Source organism: Salminus brasiliensis, chromosome 24 (assembly GCF_030463535.1).
Source record: "Salminus brasiliensis chromosome 24, fSalBra1.hap2, whole genome shotgun sequence".
Lineage (NCBI taxonomy): Eukaryota > Metazoa > Chordata > Actinopteri > Characiformes > Bryconidae > Salminus > Salminus brasiliensis.
In genome coordinates this window covers 13,489,146-13,515,441 of record NC_132901.1, presented here as the reverse complement: position 1 = coordinate 13,515,441, position 26,296 = coordinate 13,489,146, and positions in this window count along the sequence as shown.

Sequence of the window (26,296 nt, the reverse complement as noted above, 5' to 3'; positions counted from 1 at the left end):
TACTTCAGTGTTTTACAGAAGAATCTCCAATAGTGAGAACACCGCCCTGAGGAGCTGTCCTCGGTGACGGAGCAGGTGAACAGCTGAGGCTCTCGAACCAGTTAGCAGAGGCCAAAAATGGCTGTGGTGGTGGAAGAGTCCTCTGAGGAGACGACCTTCTGTGTCCGCCGCGCTGGTAGAGCTGGAATTAAGACAGTCACATTGGAGGAGACACAGGCAGCGTCCAGCCTCATCTTCCGTCAGTGGAATTTGGATTGCCTCTACAACATCAGCTGGAGCCGTACAAGCTTGACAACCTTCGTTTCACTGGGTACTCTGTATATAGTTGAAATGACAATAAAACCCACTTGACTTGACTAACACAGGGAGCAGAGAGCACAAGGTTTACAATGAGACAACAAAGCTAATAAAAATAAGACAAAGCCACAAAAATGGTACCAAGTTCCCCATTAAAGAGTACAATAGGCTTTATTACCTGAATGTGTTACAATATTCAAACAGCATGAAATCCTTGTTTACTGTAATTATGATGTTTCACATTATGCATGAAGATCAAGGGTAAGATTGATAAACTGAACTGTGAAGTCTGCAGACAAGAGAAATCTGCTCAGAGTAGAAACAGAACCTGGTGCACGAGCAAAAGCAGTACTTGAACTAGTACATACTGACCTAGCTGGTCGTACAGATCCAGGTGTGTGTGTGTGTGGGGGTGGGGGGGGTGGGGGGGGGGGGTGCCTGCTGTGAATAAACTCTATGCCCCTTAATGTCCAATTACTAAGCCCAATGTTCCCAAGCTGAGGGGGTAGATCTGGATTCAATGTGAGTGGTGACCATAAAGAGATACAATTAGAGACTTCAATATATTTTCTAGCGTCTCTACAAGAAAGCAACGTATTGTACACTACAAAGTTATCAGAGAGAGACTGTATTTTATCAACATTATAAATGGTAGGAAAGGTGGGGATCTAGGATGACGTGTGATGAAGTCAGTGGTAGCGGACTCCTCACCAGCCCATACACAGTAGAGACTTGTGACTGACATGTTACCTACCTGGTGACCCTGGGGGAATGAAGGCGCTGGTGTGTGGGTCTTCTAGGAGCGGGCAGGATCCACGGTTCACCTAGAAGGAGGAAAACACAGCCAATAACCCGAGGATATACATAATTCCAGTTAGCATTATTTACAGGTATACATCAATATGACCATAAACACAAGTAATAATCGTTTATAAGATGTGTAAATAATGTCCATGTTATCTGTTGTTTGGTGATGACCACCCCCTTAGTAGACACTTGGTCCACTCCAGGCTGAGGAGGGAGGAGCAGAATAGGCTGAAGCAGAAGTAGACGTCTGTGAGGCTTTGCAGTCCTGAGATGAAGCCTCTGAGGCCTTGTTGTACAAAGTGTGTGTAATCTAGCTCTTTTGTGTTGTGTTGTGTTTTTGTTGTGTGTACTTTCTTTTGATTTTTGCACAAATTCAACATTAAATATCACTGGAACTTACCTGGAAGTGTTTGGCTGTGTCCTTCTGGTGAACTGTCCTTCACATCCACTTCACGCCATCACCACCACAACATGAGCATTTCTATACTGACCCACAATCAGTCTAATCTATTTAAAACCAACTACACATCTGTTCTGCCTGTGTTCCCCAGAAATATAAACTCAGATTCAAATAGTAATCTCCCAATTCCTCTGTACCAAGATAAGAACTGCTTTATTTGTAGAATTTGCAGTTGTGTAAGAAGCAACTCTATAGAATTTATTGCATTTGGGAATATTAACATCTCTCAAACGGGATTCTTAATCAGACCAATTAAGTTAAACATAAAAAAAAGGCTGATTTAGACGATTAAAATGTTCCAGCTGAAGATATTCAAAACTAAAGAAAATAAATTCAAGTATAACAAGACCCTTAATTTCCAGACTCCAAACAAGCCACACAGATTAAAAACATAATAAGTGAACTGCCTAAACACATACATGACAGAATAAAGGTAAAGGTAAGCGGTCTAATTAATTTACTTAGTCACCTCGGGTACAGAGTCTCAGAGTCAGTAGAGCGCCTGAATTGACTCAATCACTCAATGGGATGACGGCGGCCGCCTCTGTTGGTTTCGGATCCTGTCTCTGAAAACTCTGGACCCAGAGGAATAGTTGGATCTCGGTGGAACCTCAAACTATGGTAGTGGGATTTGCTTCTCCACGCTTAAAGAATCAACTCGATCAGTCAGTCTTCGGAATGTAGAGAAACGTAACGCACTGGTTTTCATCACCTTTGATGTCCTATGCTGATCACGCTGATTTTAAGTCCCCTGATGAAGCTGGTGTAAAGTTGATAGACCCCCATTGTTTCAAAGTAATAAAAGCCACCATCTGTCTGTTCCTGAAAACAACGTATACATAGAATATTGAAACACCTGAAAAGATTCCCCATAATATTGCAGCGCCGACGTACAAGACAAGAAAACCAGATTCACCATTGGACATTTTTGTGACACAGATGGAGCTTGGCTTCCCCCCGTAACCCAGCTGTGCAGTGAACACACACAAACTCGACGGTGAGCAGTCTGCTGCGGTGCCAACAAAAGAAGGTGCAGGGTCTTGCTCAAGAGTGGCAGCTTGAAGATCCCAGGTATTGAACCCACAACACTGTCATCAATAGCCCAGAGCTTTAACCGCTGAGCCACCACTGGCCCCCGTTCCTGCACGTTACACGTGTTGCTCTGTTCAAAACTACCCATACCAGAATCTTTGTCTAGCTGTTCACTAAACCAGACTGTGAAACAGTCTCTGAAAATCTGACTGCAGTTTGGAAGAGTCTTTTCACTAAATGAATGATCTATATACAGCCTGATGATGAACAACCTTCACTCCCTCTACCATTGATGAGGCCTTTTCATCTTGGAGAGAAAAAGGAGGAAACGTCTTAAAGGACCTGTTTATTGGTTTGAATAAGGTTTGAATCTTTTGAACTTAGAACTGAATTTAATCTTAAAGATAATTTTTTTTAGGTATTTGCAGCTACATAGTTGTGTCCACAAACTTCCTTGTCATAATTGGATATGGTTCTGAACGTCAACCCACAGATAAAAAATGTAACTGGCACCATATCTGTTACTGAACTCCTTTCATATGAAACCCTTACAAATATTAAAGCAGCAGTAGGTGCAGGATCCATCTGTCAATCAAAATTCAGACGGGTCTGGACATGTACTGGCTTAAGCAGGTTGGAGGTTTGGAGTCTCACTGTTTGAGGCTGTGGACAGGTGTCTTTTATACAGATAACGAGGTCAAACGGGTGCCAAATTACAGACCTCTCATCTTTCTAAATAGGAGAACTTGCACAATCAGTGGCTGACAATACTTTTTTTGCCCCACTGTATATTTTATGTAAATTTCCCCTGTTGTATACACACACACAGATAAATATATTTATCCATCAGCCCAAACTCAATGCAGAACTGCTTGCACTCTGAAAGATGGAAGAATTTATATAAATTCTAATAAGATTTCTAAAGCAGATTTTCCGACGTTACAATTACAAACCATGACAGTCTCAATACTGCAGGATTTGTCTGAGATACTATGAGTGACACTGATATATTACTTTTTAATACAAGCAGAAAAGTGACAGAATAAATGGGTGGAATCAAGTAAATCATGTAATCACTTAACTGCCAACTATGCAGTTCACTAACCTGACAGTGTGACTGGGAAGAGCCAGTCCGTCCTGGCCTGGCACCTTCTTGACGTTCCCGGAGAGAATGATGGACCCCAGACGGCTCAGGTGAAGCTCACCTCTGTGTTAGAGGACCGGACGCAGCCGAAAGCTCTCCCAGTTCCCTATATAGTCAGCACAGACGGACCTGTCCCGCAGCGGAGCGAGAAGAGCTGAGGAAACGGCTTGTTTACTCATCTGTAAGTGGTCTGGGGGTAGAAGACGATGATCCTGGTGACTGGCTTTTTCCAAACAGTGTCCAGAAGCGTAAGGCAGTGCTTCTTCAAAGCTACGCTGCATCAGGCGGAGAATAGTGGAGGCTGAAGCATGGAGCACTGGGCATTAGAAATATGACAGCATTATGGGTGAATGGTGAATAAGTGAGGAAGAATTGAGGACAGGCTGACGAATAAAGACTCTGAAATAAACAGAATACATGCACAATATTAAATAAAAGTTCAGAAAGGTTCCAGGTCTATATCCTAGTGCTACTAAATGACTTCATTCAAAGAGAGATGTGTATATGCTCAACAGGCAGAAGAAACAAAGCTAATAATTACCACTCAAAGCTTCTAGCAGGACACCAGCTTTAACCTGCCTCTGACCGTCTCCACAGGTTAAACTAGGGGATTTTAGCGCCCCCACAAGGACGAAAAAAGAAATAGCAACAGCCTCTGAGCAGTAGTTCAATAAACACCAGGACGTTGAGTAAGAACACAAATTTAGCACATATCCACAGAATTACACCATCCATACTAACCTAAAACAGCTCAGTAGCGTGAAGCGTGAACAAATAACAGGAACCATAAAGATTCAGTAATACATAGGTAAACACTGAAGCTACATTGCTAAGGAGAAAGCTAGCATGGCAACAGAACTAAGCCATTCCCAAACTAAATGAACAGTCTGTGAACTTCCTGAAAACTAAGGGTGAAACAGTTAAAGCTACTGAGTGATGTTTGGCCGATTCTTCTCCATATGGATCTGTATAATGTATTTGTTCACATAATGGTTCAGAGTTCACAGCAACAGATTTACAGTCATTGCTCTGTAAGCAGGGGATAAGGCGTGAGACCTCAGCAGCTATATATATGTATTCAATGACTCTACGTTGACAGAGAGAAAGCCTAACCTTTCAAAGAGGAGAGTATTTGGAGCAGCATGCTACACTTACAAACTTGACAGATAGAAGCTAGAGTCAAAATGTGAAAGGGAGTCTTTGTAGGTACGACAAGAACAGTCCATCATACCTAGTCTACTATCCAGACACAGGGAAAGTGCTTAAACACAGGCTTGTGAAATTTCATACAGAGTGTGTTAAACAGCAAACCCAGACTGACCAGCCAATGACAGCTGATGATCCCAATGTGAGAGGGGTGTGTACCCCCCCTTCCAACAGCCAACAGTGTTGATCAGACTCCAGAAGAGGTTCAAGATTCTTAAACTGATGCTCAAGATGCATCAATTCTAATAAGGTTGTTAAAGACAGTCTCGATACTGCAGGGTTTGTCTGAGATACTATGAGGAACACAGAAATAATTTTAATACAAGCAGAGAAATGACAGAATAAATTATTAAAACAGAAAAACTATGTAAAATTACTTACCTGCCAACTATTCAGTTCACTAACATCAGGAACTCGCTGCGATGGGAGGAGAATAGTAGACAATGATTGCGCCAAAAGCATCACGCTGCCGCAGTGCCAAGGGAAGCCGCCTGGCGAAGTCCAGGACACGCCATCTAGAAAACTGGAGACTGTGGTATTACTCTTTGGGCTTGATACTTTTAAGTGGTTTTCAGTAGAATCTCCATCAATGAGAACACAGCCTCTACAAAAGCAGCTGGATCTGCCGGGTTTAGGTCGGTCGACCTCCCTGCAGAGTGTCTTGAGAGCTCGTTCCTCTGTAGTCGCCATGTTCCTCCAGAATAAAACAGAGACAGAAACACAAACGACAGTCAGTAAGAGAGTACTGCACAAAATACAGGCGACCACTTAAAACAAAGCTCTGTTGCGTCATTGCAGTCACGTGCAGTCACGTTTCAAGCGCATCAGCTCCCTGGTGCCACTGTAGACCCGAGCAGAACGAGATGAATATAAACAGACATATAAACTAAAATATTAATTAATTAAAATCTGCTCAGAGTAGAAACAGAACCTGATCCACGAGCAAAAGCAGTACTTGACCTAGCTGCTCCTACAGACCCAGTGTGCAAAAGAGGGTTGTAGATCCACTCTGGCGTTTACTAAGGATTACTCAGTGCAGTCTGTGAACTTCCTGAAAATGAAGGGTGAAAGTGTAAAAGCTACAGAACGATGCTGGACTGATTCTTCTCCATATGGAACAGTAAATGTAGTTGTTCAGATAATTGAGTTCACAGCAAGGGATTTTCAGTCATTGATCAGTAAGAACTGCATAAGGCGTGAGACCTCAGCACCTTGATCACAACATCTAAAAACAGCAGAGAAAAACTGGAGAACCCTATTTAATATGGAAAGGTAAATGCTAGTAGAGATCAAATTACCTAAAGAATTCTAGACATCTGCCGTAATGACCACTGCAGTCATTCACAACAAGGACTTAAATAGCCACTAGGCTTAAAATGATAAACTCCATACAACAAGGATGTTAAAGCCAATTTTCTGACATTACAATTATAAACTATGCAGGAGACAGACAGTCTCGATACTGCAGGGGTTGAGATACTATGAGGGACACGGATTTATTACTTTTTAATACAAGCAAAGAAATTAATAATAAATGGTTATAAAATTGAGTGAATCATGTAAATCACTTACCTGCCAACTATCCAGTTCACTGACATGAACGACGGACCCCAGACGGCTCAAGTAAAGCATCTCTGTGTAAGAGGACCAGACGCGGTCGAAAGGGTTAAGTCTATTATATAGACATGGAAGAGTGAAGGAGACGGTGATGAAGGTGAAGACAGAGCTGATATTAAAGACTATAAAGTAGGGACGGTCGCTTGCTGCTCTGTGTTGAATCACGTGTCAAGCTTTTAAAGCAGGACCACATCGAAACAGCAGAAGGTGGTTGCTAAAGGGTTACAGTTAGTTAAAGGGAGTAGATCATAATCATTACTACTAATGGTCAGCAAGAATAACAGTTTATGACTGCAGGTGAGTTTGTTCACAGTACTGAAAGTGAATCCAGGGCAGTTTTAGTTATTATATATTAGAAAGGAGAAATAGGATGATTCAGCTTTAATAAAAGATTGTTTTGTATTCTGCATGACTACACTGAGTTAAAATTCTAATTTTGCATCATAAATATAAAATCAACTACAGCTACAAATTAACTTTTTAAAACACGACTTAAAGATTAGAAAGTAGAGATGTGGTTAAAGAATGCAAATGAACAACTCCGCCTCATGTGGCCTTCTCCCAGGCAGAGGGTGAAAATGGATGATCTTGTACAGAAGAAGGGAGTCACTGCAGCAGTTTGGCAATATTTTGGTTTATAACCAGATGAACATGGAGAACCGTTAGATGTGAACAGTGTTACAAGTAGTCTATATAGAAAACTGATCACCACAAAGGGTGGAAATACTACTAATCTGCAAACACATCTCATCATCCAGCTCAGTTTGCTAAACTGGGTCTGACCCACAGAGAAGCAGTTCGCTGAATTAATAGACAAAAACAAATGCTTTCTCGAAATGCACAAAATACAAATGACAGCACAAAATGGCGAGGGCACGCTACAAGTGGAACCCGTTATATTGTGAAGGGATTGCCTCCATTCAACTCAGTCAAGAAAAAGTCATCATTCAGAGAAATGCTACAAACCTTGAAGTCTCAATTCGAGCTCCTAAGCCATAAGTACTTCAGTAAGACAGCGGTGCAGAGATGTAAAATAACGTTCAAGCTAAAGTTGTGCGTTTGATCAAGAGATCAAACTGGCGTTTACTGAGGATTACTCAGGTGCAGCCTGCGAACTTCCTAAAAACTAAGGATGAAATCATTAAAGCTACTGAGTGATAGCACACACTCCCCAAAGAGAGAGAGGAACGCACCTCAGTACTTAGCTGACTGATTCAGATATTGGAGATCAGACGCTGACCAACACTGACTACTGCTACAGGGTCTGTAATGAACCACATGGCTTTAAAGAGATTCAACTAAATCAACATTCTGGGTTGAAGCTATGAAAGAGGAGAGGACTTCCCTCATTGAAAATGACACATTTACTCTGACCCCTCTCCCAGAAGCTGAGCATGCAGTGAGGGGAAGGTGGGCCTAAGATTAAAAACTGTAGATGGAGCAGAAACGTTATCTAGATGAAAATGGCTTTACACTGAAATCAGGAGGATAACACTGATAATCTGGGTTGATGATCATTTACCAGTTTTCCTACACTGGCAGTACTTAATGATTGTGTTGTAGCAAAAGAAGCAGATTTTCTGAAGCTCCAATTACAAACCATGTGGAGGACAGAGTCTCCATACTGCAGGGTCTGTCTGAGATACTATGAGGGACACTGATATTACTTTTTAAAACAAGCAGAGAAATGACAGAATAAATTATAAAATCCAGTAAATCATGTAAATCACTCACCTGCCCACTATTCAACGCATCCATCCCACAGTCAGCAGTGGGGCTTAAAGAGCTGGGTAAACGGCTCGCTCACTCATCGGTAGGTGGGAAGGGGCAGAAGACTAGGTCCAGAAGCGTGCAGCAGTGTTCCTTCAGGACCTTGCTGCATCGGGGGCCAATCGTAGAGAATGAAGGTACTGAAGGAGTCACACTGCCAATTCAATTCAGACTTTATTTATATAGAGTCTTTCACAACAAATGTCCCAAAGCGCTTTAAACAACGGTGTTGGTACCGGATCTAATACACTGTACATGATGAGGATTTAGAGGAGTTCTAAAAGTACTGTAGGTATGCCATGCAGCTGGAGCAGCATTCTTCATTGTCTACCGCTGTGGTTTGGGACGGATATTGGATTTTTAGTCTAATATTCTCCAATGTATCAGTCGCTGCTACTAATTTCAGCAGGGATATCTGATCTAGTTTGTGTTTTACAGTTGGTAAGTTTAGTCACAGGATTGAAAAGGAATCTCTTCTAATATTTTAATTTAATAATAATTAGGGAGCCTGGGTTAACTCACTCAGCAATCCAAGACCTTTATAATCTTTGAAGGCTTCCGCTACCCAGACTAGACCAGTCAATAGCAGATAGTCCAGAGCAATGAGGTTCTGCAGAATCATCATTCTGTGGGAGGCTAAAGGTAAGCTGATGTTGCTCAACGCAAAAGCAGCGTTATTTATCAGTTGCTCCATTTGTCTTGTAAGGGTACAGACCTGATTCAGGGATTGACAGGAATGACACCATATTATGGAATTACAGCTCCTAGAGAGCTCTCTGCTGACAAGTTCAACCTGGAATACAGGTGCCACTCTGGTCAGTGCTGCCAGCTGTCAGGCTTAGTTTTTCTCGTTTACCTCTTATGGATGGATACAGGTATGCAAGGGTGCATCTGCCATTAAATCTAGAGAGCAATTCAGACCACACAGTGGTTCCACAGAGCCAGTATGTTCCTACTGGTGCGTTCTGTGTGGTTCTGTAGAACACACAAAGAAAGCATACAAGGGAAACTGTCTGTCCCTTAGAAGAGGCTGTTATGGTGATGCCCAGTGTTGTCTGTCAAAACTGTAAGCCAGTTGCCCCATCTGGAGGCTGTTACTGAGAACACAGCCATTGTTCAGCAGTGCCGACACAGAATGAGGACATTTCACTGGGACACTCTGCTCTAGCGTCCGCGCCGCAAATTGCGACAGAGCCAGATAAGTGGCCTGTACTGCTCTTAAACATGGACCCATTTCACATGCTACAGAATCTAACTTGGCTGAATAAGCTGGATGCTGCATACCACCATGTTCCGGATTCAGACAGTAGGTCATAAAACCAGTGTCTTCATGCCCAGACAGGCTTGCTTGGATCACAAAGGTGCAGATATCAAGGCTGATTTCAAATTTGCAAAATCAGTGGTTGTGTCTGTGTGCATAAGAGGGGCATGTTGCCCAGGGATACCTTAAAGCAGATGGTATGATGGTTGTAAAGGTGCAGGATTCTGATCCATCTGAGTGGAACTCAAGTCCTACACAATCTAGCGTGTTGCATGACTGACCTAGAGAAGAGGCTACAGCTGGAGGTTGATGCTGGCGCAACTGTTCAATCTTGGTCAGTGATTGTTGGAGCCTTTTACACATTTTGTGGGCATTCAGTGCAGCCGTTTCGTGCTTTTTACATTCGCTGGTTAACTCTAGGATCTTTCCCTCAGCTTTCTCTATCTTATCCTCCAAATGCCCAAGTTTATACCCCTAGTCTTGTTTTAGTACTTTAGTATTTTTGAGCATTTTGGCCTTTTAAAATCATGAGGTGACGTGACATACACCCAAACTACCAACACAACAAACTTCTCAGAAACAGAAATGGTAACAGCCACAAAAAACTAGGTTTTACAAGGGACAAAACTTCTCTCTTTTCAGAGAGGCTAAAGGTTACAGCAGCAGTAACATACTTCCCTGGTTTCAGAGAGACTAAAGGTTACAGCAGCAGTAACGGATATACTTCCCTTGTTTCAGAGAGGCTAAAGGTTCAGCAGCAGTAACAGATACACTTCCCTTGTTTCAGAGACTGACTTACTGACTTCTCTGTCTCAGGAAACCAGAATTTCTCTCAGGTTTGAAATGGCGTTTATTCAAATAGTTAATTCAGCATACAGGAGACAGATTCAGTCAGGAGACTTGATCTTCAGTGTTGACGAGTATATTGATGCAGAGATGTTTGAGTACCTCATTGACAATCACTGCTTTAGGAGCTAGAGATCGTATATTTAACAGCCCAAATTCAACAAGAGTTGACTAAATTTTTTAAAAGCGAACTTTCTGATGTTACAATTACAAACCACACGGGGCACAGACAGTCTCGATACTGCAGTGTTTGTCTGAGATACTTGTGTGAAACTGATGTTACTTTTTAATACAGGCAGAGAAATGACCAAAAATTGGTGGAATCGAGTAAATCACTTACCTGCCCACTATCCATTTCACTATCCTGACTGGGAAGGGCCAGTCAGTCCTGGCATAGCACCTTCTTGACGTTCCCGGAGAGAACGATAGACGAAGATGTTGATCCTGGTGTCTTCTTTCAAATGGTGTCCATAATGTCCGAATGATTGTGCTGAAGCTGCCGGACAATGTACAGGACACGGGCACCTGAAAAAAAGGAGATTGTGGTGTTACTCGTTGAACTTTTCAATGTTTAAAAGTAGAATCTTCAACAATGAAAACACTGCCCTGAGGAGTTGTCCTCAGTGACTGAGCAGGTGAAGGAGAATGAGAAGAGCTGAGGACATGGAACCGGTAAGCTGATTAGAAAATCAACTGTGGTGGAGAAACCCTTGGCTGATGCTCCAGGGTCCCTTTCCAGTGCGGGAGTTGAGACAATGACCCTGCGTCCATATCCCGTCGGTGCAGTTGGGACTGCCTCTACAACAGAAGCTGGATCTGTCAGTCAAGCTTGACGACCTCCCTGCAGAGCGTCTGGAGATCTCGTCCCTCCACGGTCGCCATGTTCCTCCAGAGTACACACAAAGACAAACACAAACGACGGTCAGTGAGACAGTACTGTACACATCCCTTTACAAAATTCTCTAGGTTAAGCAATACTGAGAATGAAATATCCTAAAATCTTGTCCAAAAAACTCAGGATCACTAAAAGATTCTCTGGTTTAAACAACCCTGAGAATCAAAATATTACAAGACAATATCTTAGAATCTTCCCATTTAAAACAAATCTGGATCCCGAGACTGAAATGATCTTAAGGCAATGCTTTGGACATAGTCGTCCTTTGAGTCCGGATCGCTGCAAAAAGTCAATGGTCTAAAACAAATGTGAAAATTAAAATATCAAAGGGATCCGGGTTAAGGTAACCTGAAGGTCTAAGAATATGGCGTCCCGTCTCCTCCAGTTTATTAGAAATTGGTAAGGCAAGCGGTCTAATTCATTTACACAGTCACCTCGGGTGCAGAGTCTCAGAGTCAGTAGAGCGCCTGAATTGACTCAGAATCACTCATTGGGATGACGGCGGCCGCCTCTGTCGGTTTCTGATCCTGTCTCTGAAAACTCTGGACCCAGAGGAACACTGGGATCTCGGTGGAACCTCCAAAACTGTGGTAGTGGGATTTGCTTCTCTAGGCTTAAAGAATCAACTCGATCAGTCAGTCTTAGGAATGTAGAGAAACACTTTAATCCTGCAGTAAATGTAACGCTGGTGGAAGACTTCAAAACAGAGTCTTTTCACTAAATGAATGATCTATATACAGCCTGATGAACAACAAGCTTCACTCCCTCTACCATTGATGAGGCCTTTTCATCTTGGAAAGAAAAAGGAGGAAATGTCTTAAAGGATCTGTTTATTGATAAAAAGGTTTGAATCTTTTGAACTTAAACTGAATTTAATCTTCAAGATCATTTTTTCAGGTATTTGCAGCTACGTAGTTTTGTGTCCACAAACTTCCTCGTCATTAGATACGGTTCTGAACGTCAACCCACAGATAAATGTAATTGGCACCATATCTGTTTCTGAACTCCTTTCATTTGAAACCCTTAAAAGTATTAAAGCAGCAGTAGGTGGAGGATCCATCTGTCTATCAATATATTTACTGAATGGTGGTAAAATATTGTAGATAACTCCTCATCTACATGTTTAAACACTTGTACTCGGAAAGAATGGAAGAATTTATATAAATTCTAATAAGATTTTTAAAGCAGATTTTCCGACGTTACAATAAACCATGACCGTCTCAAAAGTGCAGGATTTGTCTGAAATACTATGGATGACAGATATATTACTTTTTAATACAAGCAGAAAAGTGACAGAATAAATGGGTGGAATCAAGTAAATCCTGTAAATCACTTACCTGCCAACTATGCAGTTCACTAACCTGACAGTGTGACTGGGAAGGGTTAGTCAGTCCTGGCCTGACACCTTCTTGATGTTCCCGGAGAGAACGATGGACCCCAGGCGGCTCAGGTGAAGCTCATCTCTGTGTTCGAGAACCGGACGCAGCTGAAAGTTCTCACAGTTCTCTATATACACAGCGCAGACGGACCTGTCCCACAGCCAGCAGTGGAGCGAGAAGAGCTGGGGAAACTGCTCGCTCACTCATCTGTAAGTGGGCAGGGGGCCGAAGACGATAATGCTGGCGCCTGGCTTTTTCTTGAACAGTGTCCAGAAGCAGACGGCAGTGATTCTTCAGGACCACGCTGCATCAGGAGGAGAATAGTGGAGAACGATGGTGCCAAAGCCACCTGGTGACGTCCAAGACACGGGCACCTGGAAAACAGGAGACTGTGGCATTACTCTTCAGGGTCGATACTTTACAGTGTTTTACAGAAGAATCTCCAACAGTGAGAACACCACCCTGAGGAGCTGTCCTCGGTGACGGAGCAGGTGAAGAGCCGAGGTCCCACACAGACACTCAGGTGTAGGAGTGGAGGTAACGACCCTCTTTGTCTGCTGCGTCGGTAGTGCTAGATGGTCACGTTAGAGGAGTCACTAGCAGCCTCCAGCCTCGTCAGCGAAGTTGGACTGCCTCTAAAACAGCAACTGGATTGGCCGTACAAGCTTGACAACCTCCTGGATAGCTCGTTCCTGCGCAGTCGCCTCTGAATAAAAACAGACAAACGCAATAACAGGGAGCAGAGAGCACAAGGGTCACAACAAGAAGATAAAGCTAATAAAAATAAGACATGGCCACAAAAATGGTACCAAGTTCACCAACTGAACTGTGAAGTCTGCAGACAAGAGAAATCTGCTCAGAGTAGAAACAGAACCTGATGCACGAGCAAAAGCAGTACTTGAACTAGTACATACTGACCTAGCTGCTCCTATAGATCCAGTGGGGGGTGGGTATGAAAAAAAGGTTCCGCAGCAGACACTCCTGTGAGTCAGTCAAGACACTAAAAACACAGAGACTGATTATGTTCTAGATACTGTTGTATTGAAGGAGACTGGGTTGACCATGAGGCTGAAGCATGGAGCACCGGGCATTAGAAATATGACAGCGTTATGGGTGAATGATGAATAAGTGAGGAAGAATTGAGGACAGGCTGAAGAATAAAGACTCTGAATGAAGTCATTTAGTAGCACTACGATATAGACCTGGAACCTTTCTGAACTTTTATTTAATATTGTGCATGTATTCTGTTTATTTCAAAGAGAGATGTGTATACGCTCAACAGGCAGGAGAAACAAAGCTAATAATTCACACTCTTGATAAACTAGCTTAAGATAACAGTGTTTACAACAATTTAAAAACTTCACACAAGCTTCTAGCAAGACACAAGCTTTAACCTGCCTCTGACCGTGTCCACAGGTTAAACTATGGGGTTTTAGCGCCCCCACAAGGACAAAAAGAGGAATAGCAACAGCCTCTGAGCAGTAGTTCTGTACTGTAACTCACTGCATCAGGAGAAGAATAGTAGAGAAGCATTGTGTCAAGGGAAGCCCTCTCGGTGCAGGAGAGGAGACGAGAGGGCTTCCCTTGACACAATGCTTCTCCTGTATTCAATGACTCTACGTTGACAGAGAGAAAGCCTAACCTTTCAAAGAGGAGAGTATTTGGAGCAGCATGCTACACTTACAAACATGACAGATAGAAGCTAGAGTCAAAATGTGAAAGGGAGTCTTTGTAGGTACGACAAGAACAGTCCATCATACCTAGTCTACTATCCAGACACAGGGAAAGTGCTTAAACACAGGCTTGTGAAATTTCATACAGAGTGTGTTAAACAGCAAACCCAGACTGACCAGCCAATGACAGCTGATGATCCCAAGGGGAGAGGGGTGTGTACCCCCTATTCCAACAGTGTTGATCAGACTCCAGAAGAGGTTCAAGAGTCTTAAACTGATGCTCAAGATGGTGCTGAAACAGAGGGAGACAGACACAGTACACACTTTTCAAAGAGAGATAGGAAAGCACCTCAGTACTTACTGACTGGGTGTCAGATATTGAAGATCAGACACTGACCAAATAAATTTTAATACAAGCAGAAAAATGACAGAATAAATGATTATTAAAATAGAAAAACTATGTAAAATTCACTAACGTCAGGAACTCGCTGCGTCAGGAGGAGAACAGTAGAGCCAAGGAAAGTCGCCTTGCGAAGTCTAGGACACGGCATCTGGAAAACAGGAGACAGTGGTGTTACTCTTTGGGCTCGATACTTTTAAGTGGTTTTCAGTAGAATCTCCATCAATGAGAACACTGCCCTGAGGGGTTTCCTTGAGGAATGAAGCAGATGAAAGCTGAGGACCTCAAACTGGTTGGAAGAGATGAAAATCAGCTGTGGTGGTGATGCTTCGTTTCAAGCGTGTGAATTCCCCGGTCCCACTGTAGAGTTGAATATAAACGGACACAAGAGATTACATAAAAACTAACATTCAATTAAAAGAACACACACAGGCAGACATCACTGTATGGTGCTCCGGTTTCAGTTTGGACAAAGCTTATGGAAACACAAGTGACTCAGGCAATGGAGGTAAAGCTGAGAAGCCTCGACTCATCTCCCAGAAGCTCCGATAAAAGATTGAAATTTAGCGCTGTACGACATTAAGAAGTCAAGGGAAAGTTTTCAGATCATCACTAATTTGGATCTACAGTCAAAAACTCCTCACTGGTTCGTATAATGGCTAAAAATCTGACAATTTCCATACAAGGGAAGAAACAGGCCTAGCAGATCAACCTCACCATCTAAGCTAACAGACATGGAGGTATGAAGAGATTCTCTGTGATTTGAAAACGGACATCTCCGAGCTTCTCTGGTCAGAACTCAAGTCCACACTTGCTGAAGAGTTCGAAGGCATAAAAGCAAAACCGCAGAAGTGAATAGCATAACTCTGCTCCGCTCCGACTTTCAAGCACTGTATAATAATAAGAAAAGGAAAAATAACGTACAGTTATGAAGTAGGAGTGTGAGTAGGTGCTGGACAGAGATAACGAAGAGCTACAGCTAATGTATGAGCAGGTTATGAAGTAGGAGTGTGAGTAGGTGCTGGACATATGCTCAGTGTTCATGTTAAAGTCCATTCTGAGTAGAGGGACAGGCCTGATACCAACACGCAGGAACTGAGACCAAAAAAGGGCAACTCCAGGCAGGCAGCTCAGGACATGAGGGGAGAGAGAGAAAAAGATGAAGATTAGAACAAGCTTTACGTTTAGTGAGAGACCTGTAGCAGAAATAGTTAGAGACAACCACAATAATAGTAATAAAAAGCCTGTAATCAGAGCAGGACAGAACAGTGGTGAACTGTAATCAGAGCAGGACAGAACACAGAACTGGAGAGTTCTCTGAAAGCTGGTGTAAAGAGAGAAGTTGTTCATCTAGATTTAAAGACTGAGAGTGTGTCTGATTCCCGGAGATTAACAGGGAGCTTGTTCCAAAGTTGGGGGCTTTATAAAAGAACGCTCTTCCTCCTGCGCTGGTTTTTCTAATACGTGGGACTGATAACAGGCCAGCATCTTGCGAGCGGAGTGTACGTGGAGGGCTGTAAGATGTAAGAAGTTCCTCCAGATAATGCAGGGTCAGACCACTGAGAGATTCATATGTTAGAAGTATTTTATAATCTGTACTGAATTTAACAGGTAACCAGCGTAAGAATGAAAGAACTGGACTAATATGATCAGATTAAAAAAATGACACATTTACTCTGACCCCTCTCCCAGAAGCTGAGCATGCAGTGAGGGGAAGGTGGGCCTAAGATTAAAAACTGTAGATGGAGCAGAAACGTTATCTAGATGAAAATGGCTTTACACTGAAATCAGGAGGATAACACTGATAATCTGGGTTGATGATCATTTACCAGTTTTCCTACCCTTAGGATGGAGGCAGCAGCAACACAATCCCTGAATATCATTAAGAGTAGTAGTACTGAATGATGGTGTAACAAAAGAATTTAGATCAATTCTAATAAGATTTTTAAAGCAGATTTTCTGAAGCTCCAGTTATAAACCATGTGGAGGACAGACAGTCTCCATACTGCAGGATTAGTCTGAGATACTGATATTCCTGTTTAAGACAAGCATGAAATGATTCTAAAAAATGATTACTAAATTCAGTTAATAATGTAAATTATTACCTGCCCACTATACAGCTGCCTAATCTAGGGTCCTGTCTTTTTCCGAGTGGTGTCCAGAAGTGTGTGGCAGTGCTCCTTAAGGGCCTCACTGCATCATGTAGAGAAAAGTGGAGAAAGTTGGCAATGTCCAGGACTCCTGGAGGAGAAAAATACATTTTAAGGAAAAATGTGAAGTTGAAGAACTGATAACCTCACACCAGTAAATTTAGATGAAAAGCAGCTGAGGTGGTGGAGGAGCCCTCTGCTTTTCCAGGCCAGGCCCCAGGCCCTTTCTGGTGCAGGAGTGAAGACAACAACCCTCTGTGTCCGCCACGCCGGTAGTGCTGGATTTAAGATGGCCATCGTTGGAGGAGTCACGAACAGACTCCAGCCTCGTCTTCCGTCAGTGGAGTTTGGACTGCCTCTACAACAGCAGCAGTCAAGCTTGACGACCTTCTTGCAGAGCGTCTGGAGATCTCGCTCCTCCGCGGCCACCAAGTTACTCCAGAGTAAACACAGACAAACGCAAACAACGGTCAGTGAAAGAGTACTGTACAGCAAAACAGGGAGCAGAGAGCACAAGCATCACAACAACCGTCTCAGATGAAGACAGAGCTGATATTAAAGACTATAAAGTAGGGACTCAACTGTTCATGTCGAATCAGTTTTAAAAGCAGAACCACATCAAAAATATATATATATATACATAGAAAATGTGTAGGATAGGATTACTGTGTTTATATGTCAATTATTTTAGCCATTCAACATGGTCACAGGTAGACATAGAACATTGAGCATGGTAAGGCCAATCGGCTGTTTCGCTTGCTGGGGGGGGGATAAATATATCTCTATATATAGTAGATACCTTTATGCTTAATAAAGCGCTACTAATCATAACTGTAACTATGTATTAATGTCACGTGTATAGTCTGAACTCTGGGTATTATAAACCCCCTTGTCTTAGAACCTTCAAAATGCCTAATTTGAACAGCCCTGAAAAACATTTACTTCCAAAACCTTGCTTTAGAATCTTTGAATTTTCTAAAAAAAATAAAATAAGTGCAGATCCCTTTACAAAATTCTCTAGGTTGAACAGTAATGAATAATTAAATGTCCTAAAAATTTAATTTGCAATAAATTTGGATTCCTAAAAAACAACAAATATTTCAAGACAATATCTTAGGATCCAGATTTATTTTAAATTCTAAGATTCTAGAAAGATTCTGAGATATTCCCAGTTCAGACAACTGTGAGACTGAAATGATCTTAAGGCAATGCTTTGGACATCTTCATCCTTTGAGTCCAGATCGCTGCAAAAAGTCAATGGTCTAAAACAAATGTGAAAATGAAAATATCAAAGGGATCCGGGTTAAAGTAAACTGAAGGTCTAAGAATATGGCGTCCCGTCTCCTCCTGTTTATTCTAAGTAAGGCAAGCGGTCTAATTAATTTACTCACAGTCACCTCGGGTACAGAGTCTCAGAGTCAGTAGAGCGCCTGAACTGACTCAGAATCACTCATTGGGATGACGGCGGCCGCCTCTGTCGGTTTCTGATCCTGTCTCTGAAAACTCTGGACCCAGAGGAATACTGGGATCTCGGCGGAACCTCCAAAACTGTGGTAGTGGGATTTGCTTCTCTGCGCTTCAAGAATCAACTCGATCAGTCAGTCTTAGGAATGTAGAGAAACACTTTAATCCTGCAGTAAACGTAACGCTGGTGGAAGACTTCAGAACAGACTTTTTTCAATAAATGAATGATCTATATACAACCTGATGAACAACAAGCTTCACTCCCTCTACCATTGATGAGGCCTTTTCATCTTGGAGAGAAAAAGGAGTAAATGTCTTAAAGGATCTGTTTATTGATAAAAGGTTTGAATCTTTTGAACTTAGAACTGAATTTAATCTTCAAGCTCATTTTTTCAGGTATTTGCAGCTACGTAGTTTTGTGTCCACAAACTTCCTCGTCATTATTAGATACAGTTCTGAAGGTCAACCCACAGATAAAAAATGTAATTGGCACCATATCTGTTACTGAACTCATTTCATATGAAACCCTTACAAGTATTAAACCAGCAGTAGGTGCAGGATCCATCTGTCCATCAATATATTTACTGAATGGTGGTAAAATATTGTAGATAACTCTCCTCATCTACATGTTTAAAACATTATAATTCAGTTTAAAATAGTGCATTCCTCACACTGGTCTAAGGCAAGGCTGGCAGAATTTGTATAAAACATGAATCTAATGTGAGATAGAGGTCAAACAGAATCAACAACACAGGCACACGTTCTGGTTTTGTCTAAAAATGACAATCTTTTGGAATTATGTTTTCTTCATTTTTAAACAGCCGATTCAGCCTTCCCCTACATCAGCTATATTCAGGGTGAATCCTCAAGGGCTTTATCTGGGGAAATCTTGTTCAAAAGGTGCTGGCTAAGACTGCTTAGATTACTTCAAGGGAAAGAGAAAAACCCTCCTACCTAAAATTGGGTGCAGTGGTGAAATTAATACTACTTGGCAACCTGTCTTGACTTAGACAATATGGATTAATTGGCTGGTTAGCACCCAGTTAAAATCTATTTCACTATGTAAAATTCTGCAGTCATTTACATTTACTCTCTTACCCTTTGTGTTTCTTTGGACACTTGTATGTGCTTTTATAACTTCATATTCAGAAATTACCTGTATTTATACAGTTAGAGTAAGTTCATCTTAAATGCAAGACGACTCCTCTTCCAGGGGGCCCTGTGTGAACAGATTTTATGACCCCCACCAATGTAATAAACAGACCTACACCCTTGATTTAGTTTCACAGAGATCTAGTGAACTAAGGTGGCTAGCAGTCATAACTTCATTGACGATGACTGCTTTAGAGGCTATAGATCATTACAATTACAAGCCATGACAGTCTCAATACTGCAGGATTTGAAATACTATGAGTGAGACTGATTTATTACTTTTTAATACAAGTGACAGAATAAAGGGGTGGAATCAAGTAAATCATGTAAATCACTTACTTGCCAACTATGCAGTTCACCAACCTGACAGTGTGACTGGGAGGGGCCAGTCAGTCCTGGCACCATCTTGATGTTCCCGGAGAGAACGATGGATCCCAGGCGGCTCAGGTGAAGCTCATCTCTGTGTTAGAGGACCGAACGCAGCTGGAAGCTCTCCCAGTTCTCTACAAACTGAGACAGACCTGTCCCACAGCCAGCAGTGGAGCGAGAAGAGCTGGGGAAACCCCTTCTTCAGGACCACGCTGCATCAGGTCGGCGAATAGTGGAGAACGATGGTGCCAAAGCCACCTGGTGACGCCCAGGACACGGGTACCTGTAAAACAAAGACCGTGGCATTACTCTTTAGGGTCGATACTTTTCAGTGTTTTACAAAAGAATCTCCAATAGTGAGAACACCACCCTGAGGAGTCGTCCTCTGTGACTGAGCAGGTGAAGAGCTGAGGTTCTCGAACAAGTAAGCAGAGGCGAAAAATGGCTGTGGTGGTGGAAGAGTCCTTGGCTTTTCCCAACCATGCTGACATTTCCAGGTCCTCTCAGGTGCAGGAGAGGAGATGATGACCTTCTGTGTCCACCGTGCTGGTAGAGCTGGAATTAAGACAGTCACATTGGAGGAGACACCGGCAGCCTCCAGCCTCGTCTTCCATCAGTGGAATTTGGACTGCCTCTACAACAGCAGCTGGAGCCGTACAAGCTTGACAACCTCCTGGAGAGCTCATTCCTCTGTAGTCGCTTCTGAGTGAAAACACAAACAAGTGTACTGAGAGTACTGTACAGTAACATGGTCCTGGAGGAACGCTGTTTCGTTTCACTGTGTACTCTGTATGTAGTTGAAATGACAAAAGCCACTTGACTTGACTAAGACAGGAAGCAGAGAGCACAAGGTTTCATAAGACAAAGCTAATAAAAGAAGACAAAGCCACAAAAACTGAAGTCCGCAGACAAGAGAAATCTGCTCAGAGTAGAAACAGAACCTGATGCACGAGCAAAAGCAGTACTTGAACTAGTACACACTGACCTAGCTGGTTGTACAGATCCAGGTGTGTGTGTGGGTTTTTTTTTTGTTTTCAGAAGAAACAAAGCTAATAATTACCACTCAAAGCTTCTAGCAAGACACCAGCTTTCAACAAGCCTCTGACCATTTCCACAGGTTAAACTATGAGGTTTTAGCGCCCCCACAAGGACGAAAAGAGGAATAGCAAGGACACCAGGACGTTGACTAAGAACACAAATTTAGCACATATCCACAGAATTACACCATCCATACTAACCTAAAACAGCTCAGTAGTGTGAAACATGTGAAGAAATAACAGAAACCATGAAGATTCAGTAATACATAGGTAAACACTGAAGCTACATTGCTAAGGAGAAAGCTAGCATAGCAACAGAACTAAGCCATTTCCAAACTAAATGAAGAGCAGCTTACTTTGTGTCTCAGACTCAAAATTAAAGGCACCCACAGTCACACAGCTTGAGCAGTTTCTAAAGATCAGTCTTCCAGAGGAGCTACAGAGCAAGACCACGCTGCTGCTTTACAGCGGAGGCTCCTGATTGGCTGATTAAGGAGTCACAGGCAGCCTCCAGCCTCGTCTTCCATCTGATGAGTTTGGACTGCCTCTGCCGGTCAAGCTTGGCGATGTCTGGAGATCTCGTTCTGCCGTGGTCACCATGTTCCTCGAGATTAAACAGACAGAAATGGTCAGATGGTCAGTGAGAGAGTACTCTGGAAGGTTATTAATGAAAACACTAGCTGTCAAGCATTTAGCTTCAAAATCTGAGGTTTGGGTTGAGCATAGAACTGAACTAAACTGAGGTGATGCTGCCACAACCACTTCCACGTAACTGCAATAGCTAAACCTTGGAGTCGATGCATTCAGAATAAAACAGCAACAGCCTCTTAACTCGCCAGGGACGTGACGAACAGCCAAAAATACGGTACCAAGTTCCCCATTAAAGAGTACAATAGGCTTTATTACCTGAATGTGGTCAATGATCACAGTGGTGATGGTTGCAGTGTTTTACAATATCCAAACAGCATGAAATCCTTGATCACTGTAATTATGATGTTTCACATTATGCAGTAGAGAGCATGAAGATCAAGGGTAAGATTGATAAACTGAACCTAAACTGAAGTCTGCATACAAATGCAAGAAGCCACAAATTGGACAAAGCAGTTTTGCAAATAAGACAGCATGAAGAAATCAACAGCAATCTGTTGTTCAGAAAACTTGTTAAAGACCAAAAAGAGGCCAATGTTGACCAAGTTGTTGAGTTTCAGAAAAAGGCCTACAAAGACGAGCAGCAGAGACAGACTTGACAGTAAGGGTCCAAAAGAGTACCAAAAAAGTCGCAAATGTGGACGCTGCGGTAAAGCTGTACAACTTGCTGTGCCGCAAGAGGCGCAGAGTGCAGAAAACGTCGAAAGAAAGGACATTTTGCAGCCGTCTGCAGGTCAGGCAGAGTAGGTGCAGTTCTGGAGAACAACACTTTTCCTTGGAGCAGTGTCTGCAGAAGCAAACCTACAAACTGGAAAAAGACTCTGAAAGTAAATGGAGAAGACATTACTTTCAGACGTGATACAGGGGCGAATGTGACAGTTATTCCATCCACAAGCTATTCAAAAGAACTGCATGGCGCCCTCGCTCACCAAAGTGGAATACCCCGTGTGGCCCCTGTGGCGAGTGACTGGAATCTTAAGGTCAGTTCACTGCTGTCCTAAAATACAAGGACAAGACAACACAACCAGTGTTCATCATACAGGGACTGGACACACCGCTGTTGGGCTTCCCAGCAATCTCAGAACTAGGAAAAAGAGGCACATGTGAACGTTTTGAGTCAATGTTCATGGAAAGAACCTAAGCTAAACCTGAGCTACACTGCTACAGCATCAGTAAGCAAAAAGCTAAAGTCTATATTTGCCTGCCATGGGGCCTCGGGGACCCTCATCACAGACAATGGACCTCAGTTCTCTGCAGCAGAATTCACAGCTTTTGCTGTGCATGGGTTATAACTACTCACAACCAGCAGACCCCACTTTTCACAAAGTAATGGCGAAGCTGAGAGGGCTGTAAGACTGAAATCTCTCCTGAACAAGGGGAGGATCCACACAAGGCTCTCATGGTTTATAGAGCCAGCCCCTTAGCCCATGGATTGTCCCCTGCACAGCTACTGATGGGCTGCAACATCAGGAAGCTTCGGCCAGGATGGTCTGACCTCCAGGCTTTCAGGAGAAAGGATCAGGATTTAAAACAGACACAGGCTTTACTGGTACAACAGAAGACACAAAACGAAGACTAAACATGAGCTCGTACCAGGACAAAGGGTATGGGTAAAGAACACCACGATACAGGGACCATCAGTAGCCCAACCAAAACACCCTTGTAATACAACACCAACCTGCCATCAGGACGTCTGACGGGGAAAAAAAATAAAAAAATAAATAAAAACTTTGCTTTTCCAATATTTAGCATCAAGTCTGTATCTTCCCCCTGCCCCCCTTTCTTGCCTAGGAAAATACGGGGATTCATATGTTCTCTAAACAACTGTCTCTGTCCTTCATCCAAGACTACATGTACAGCTGCAAACTGATCATCATAGTACACATAAGATACTGATCTTGTTTCAGCTGGTATCTTTTGTACCACGATATGTTCATACATACTGTCAACACCATCTGGAGACAAATAAAACAATGTAAAAATGGAGGATTTTCCCCATTCAACCTTTGACAGAGCTCCATGTGACACATCAGGTTCTCTGCTCTAGCAGATTAAGAAAATTCTACTGGGCCTATTTTAAGTGGAAATCTCCCTAAACTAGGACTAGCAGCAGAAAAACTTGAATCTGTACATTGTAGGTTTAGGCTGAAAGCTCCCAATAAGTCACGTCCTAGTAAATTCACGGGGCAATGTGTGGAGACTAGAAACCGGTGTTTTACTGTTCTATTACCCAATTTCACCTTCACAGCACTGCAGAAATGTGGTAAGCCTGAAACAGCCACTGTTAGAATTGTGTCTGTACTGACTGATATGGGTACTGAAGTATTTTTTACTGTGAGACAGAAATGATCTTAAGGCAATGCTTTGGACATCTTCGTCCTTTGAGTCCGGATCGCTGCAACAAGTCAATGGTCTAAAACAAATGTGAAAATGAAAATATCAAAGGGATCCGGGTTAAAGTAAACTGAAGGTCTAAAAATACGGAGTCCCGTCTCCTCCTGTTTATTCTAAATTCGTAAGGCAAATGGTCTAATTCATTTACTTACAGTCACCTCGGGTACAGAGTCTCAGAGTCAGTAGAGCGCCTGAATTGACTCAGAATCACTCATTGGGATGACGGCGGCCGCCTCTGTCAGTTTCTGATCCTGTCTCTGAAAACTCTGGACCCAGAGGAATATTGGGATATCAGTGGAACCTCCAAAACTGTGGTAGTGGGATTTGCTTCTCCACGCTTAAAGAATCAACTCGATCAGTCAGTCTTAGCAATGTAGAGAAACTTTAATCCTGCATTAAACGTAACGCTGGTGAAAGACTTCAGAACTGCGTCTGACAAAAAAAGAACGAAAAAAAAAAGAGAAAAAATTAGTACAGTACAGATTCAAAGAGCCTCTTCACTAAATGAATGATCTATATACAGCCTGATGATTAACAACAACCTTCACTCCCTCTACCATTGATGAGGCCTTTTCATCTTGGAGAGAAAAAAAGAGGAAATGTCATAAAGGATCTGTTTATTGATAAAAGGTTTGCATCTTTTGAACTTAGAACTGAATTTAATCCTCAAGCTCATTTTTATAGGTATTTGCAGCCAAGTAGTTTTGTGTCCACAAACTTCCTCGTCATTATTAGATACAGTTCTGTCAACGTCAACCCACAGATAAAAAAATCTGGCACCATATCTGTTACTGAACTCCTTTCATATGAAACCCTTACAAATATTAAAGCAGCAGTAGGTGCAGGATCCATCTGTCAATCAAAATTCAGACTGGTCTGGACATGTACTGGCTTAAGCAGGTTGGAGGTTTGGAGTCTGACTGTTTGAGGCTGTGGACAGGTGTCTTTTATACAGATAACGAGGTCAAACGGGTGCCAAATTACAGACCTCTCATCTTTCTAAATAGGAGAACTTGCACAATCAGTGTCTGACTAAATACTTTTTTGCCCCAGTGTATAATTTATGTAAATTTTCCCCGTTATACACACACAAATATATTTATCCTTCAGCCCAAATTCAATGCAGAACTGATCGTACTCAGAAAGATGGAAGAACTTATATAAATTCTAATGAGATTTCTAAAGCAGATTTTCCGACATTACAATTACAAACCATGACAGTCTCAATACTGCAGGATTTGTCTGAGATACTATGAGTGACACTGATATATTACTTTAATACAAGCAGAAAAGTGACAGAATAAATGGGTGGAATTAAGTAAATCATGTAAATCACTTACCTGCCAACTATGCAGTTCACCAACCTGACAGTGTGACTGGGAAGGGCCACTCAGTCCTGGCACCTTCTTGATGTTCCCGGAGAGAACGATGGATCCCAGGCGGCTCAGGAGAAGCTCAGGCTGAAGCATGGAGCACTGGGCATTAGAAATATGACAGCGTTATGGGTGAATGATGAAGGAAGAATTGAGGACAGGCTGAAGAATAAAGACTCTGAAATAAACAGAATACATGCACAATATTAAATAAAAGTTCAGAAAGGTTCCAGGTCTATATCCTAGTGCTACTAAATGACTTCATTCAAAGAGAGATGTGTATACGCTCAACAGGCAGGAGAAAAAGCTAATAACTACCACTCAAAGCTTCTAGCAGGACACCAGCTTTAACCTGCCTCTGACCGTTTCCACAGGTTAAACTAGGGGGTTTTAGTGCCCCCACAAGGACAAAAAAAGGAATAGCAACAGCCTCTAAGCAGTAGTTCAATAAGCACCAGGACGTTGACTAAGAACACAAATTTCACATATCCACAGAATTACACCATCCATACTAACCTAAAACAGCTCCGTAGCGTGAAACATGTGAAGAAATAACAGAAACCATAAAGATTCAGTAATACATAGGTAAACACTGAAGCTACATTGCTAAGGAGAAAGCTAGCATAGCAACAGAACTAAGCCATTCCCAAACTAAATGAACAGCAGCTTACTTTGTGTCTCAGATTTTAAATTAAAGGCACCCACAGCCACACAGCTTGAGCAGTTTCTAAAGGTCAGTCTTCCAGAGGAGCTACAGAGCTCGGTCACATCGGCTTGTTCACCCTGCTGCAAGACCACGCTGCTGCTTTACAGCGGAGGCTCCTGATTGGCTGAGACTCCACATTATATACTGACCAATGTGGCTGAAGCTTCGTGAATATTAAATGAGGTCAGATTTAAGGAGCTTTTGGATAGATCCTGG